Raw genomic sequence first — 2,927 nt, forward strand, 5'->3', positions numbered from 1 at the left:
GCCGAATGGCCAGCCCCCTGAATGATCAAGAGACCAAATGATCAAAGACTACAAAGTCAAAAGATTAAACTGTCAAAAGATTTCTAATACAGTAGTAACTTATCCTATTTATACTAGACTAGCTACTAGGGTTTACATGAGTAAGTAATTGATGTATAAATCCACTTCCGGGGCCCGCTTGGTGTATGCTTGGGCTGAGCTTGATGAGGCTTTTCTTGGAGTTGAACACCAAGTTATAACGTGTTTTGGGCGTTCAACTCCGGATCATGACGTGTTTCTGGCGTTTAACTCCAGACAGCAGCATGTACTTGGCGTTCAACGCCAAGTTACGTCGTCAATTTCCGAATAAAGTATGGACTATTATATATTGCTGGAAAGCTCTAGATATCTACTTTCCAACGCCGTTGAGAGCGCGCCATTTGGAGGTTTGTAGCTCTAGAAAATCCATTTCGAGTGCAGGGAGGTCAGATTCCAACAGCATCAGCAGTCCTTTTGTCAGCCTTTTTCAGATTTTTGCTCAAGTCCCTCAATTTCAGCCAGAAATTACCTGAAATCACAGAAAAACACACAAACTCATAGTAAAGTCCAGAAATGTGAATTTAATATAAAAACTAATGAAAACATCCCTAAAAGTATCTTGAACTTACTAAAAACTACCTAAAAACAATGCCAAAAAGCGTATAAATTATCCGCTCATCACTGACTCAGACACGGCAGGAAATATTGACTCTAGAAGGTCCATTTCAGGCTTCTTGATCAACTTTGCGGGTGGAGCTGTGTCTTGGCAATCTAGATTGCAAAAATGTGTTGCTTTATCTACTACCGAGGCCGAGTTTATTGCCATTACCGAAGCGTGCAATGAGATACTTTGGATGAAAAAATTCTTGAAGGAACTCGGGTTTACTCAAGAGAGGTATGTGTTATTGTATGATAGTCAAAGTGCTATACATCTTGGTAAAAATCTGCTTTTCATTCTCGATCCAAACATATTGATGTGAGGTATCATTAGATACGTGATGTTTTGGATGCTGAGTTATTGGAACTTGAAAGGTTTATACTAATGAGAATTGTTCTGATATGATGACCAATGTATTACCAAGATTAAAATTTGAAGTTTGTTGCTTAATTGCCGGATTGGCGGTTACCTCTACATAGTTGTGAGGGGGAAATTTGTTGGGTTTTTGGGATCCCTTCCTATGTGGAGAAAAAGCCCAAATATTAGTATCCAAACCCATGAATAGTTGAAGTGGTTGAGGTGAGTTGGGGTTGAGAAAGAGAGGTCATTTTTGAAAAGGAGAACACCAATTACTAGAGAGAAAACTAGAGAGAAAAGAAGAGAAAAAGTTATTTTTCCACATACACAAAGCTGTTTTTGTAAATTGGTTGTTGTAGATTCGTTAACCGTTGGAGCGAGTTTAAATTTGGACAGTGTGTTTTACACATTTGGTTCCTTGATTTCACCGTTCGGATCTTTAATTCAATGTCTGCAGTGGGAGATATTGGCCATGCACAGTAGCTCTATTTTTGTGGTATTTTCATCTTCTTGTTCTTGTTTTGAAAGCTTTGAAGTTTGGGTTGTTTGGCTTGTTGTATGCTCATTTTGTGCAGTAATTTGTGACTCTCTTGTACCCTATTTTTCATCATAGTGAAGCTATTTCCTGGTATTGGTGACTCGTGATTTTTACTTCTCTCATTGAGGAGGTTTTCCACGTTAAAAATCTTGGTGTGTTAGCTTGTTTCTAATTTCTGGTTTATGTGATTTTTCTGCTGCTATTGGGTATTATTGTGCTGGTGTTAATACTTGTTGTGAGTGTATATTATTGCTCCTCTAATTCTTGCAAGTAGGGAATTGTGTGTTTTATTCCTATTAATTGTTTGTTTCTTGGCGACACTCTCATTTCTTAGCGAGTTAAGAAGCAAACGTTCATTGCTCGATCAAGCACAGAAGCTGAATACCACACTCTAGCTTACACCACTGCTGAGGTTGGCTCGATTTATTGGCTTCTTGCAAATTTGGGTGCTCTTCAGTCATCCTTAACCGATATTTTTTGTGACAATCGCAGTACTATTCAGATTACACACAGTGATGTGTTTCATGAATGCACCAAACACATTGAGATTGGTTGTCATTTTATTCGGCATCGTCTTCTTATTGATAATGTTCACCTCATCACTGTTGGGACTCTGGATCAGACTACTGATATCTTCACAAAGGCTCATCATCCTACTTGTTTCTGGACTTTACTTTCCAAACTCAAGATTGTATCTTTAACTCACACTTGAGTTTGAAAGGGGATGTTAACGAATGATTAAAATAAATTTAGATCAATTAGTATTATTTATATTATATAGAATATCTGTATATTAATTGTAGAATTGTATGTTTTTATTACTTTGATTTTTCTAACACCTATATAGACTCCTATGTATTGTACCTTTTACACACACTGAATAATACACTCTTCATATTGATAATGATGAGGAGCAAGAACTTAATCTTTCATAGTCAATATTGGTATCTTTCATCCTACTCGTTTCTGGACTTTACTTTCCAAACTCAAGATGGTATCTTTAGCTCCCCCTTGAGTTTGAAGGGGGATGTTAACGAATGATTAAAATCAATTTAGATCAATTAGTATTATTTATATTTATATAGAATATCTGTATATTAATTGTAGAATTGTATATTTTTATTACTTTGATTCTTCTAACACTTATATATACTCCTATGTATTGTACCTTTTACACACACTGAATAATACATAGTCAGCTAACCAAGAACCCTATTTTTCAACATTTCATATTGATAATACTTGAAAAGAATATTTTTTAATATTATTCCTGAATTGTTTCACCTAGAGAGTGATTACATACAGAATATAAAGATTATTTACAACCTAATTAAAGAAAGAAAATAACAGGTAATA

This window comes from Arachis duranensis, chromosome 7, assembly GCF_000817695.3.
Source record: "Arachis duranensis cultivar V14167 chromosome 7, aradu.V14167.gnm2.J7QH, whole genome shotgun sequence".
In the NCBI taxonomy this organism is placed as follows: Eukaryota; Viridiplantae; Streptophyta; class Magnoliopsida; order Fabales; family Fabaceae; genus Arachis; species Arachis duranensis.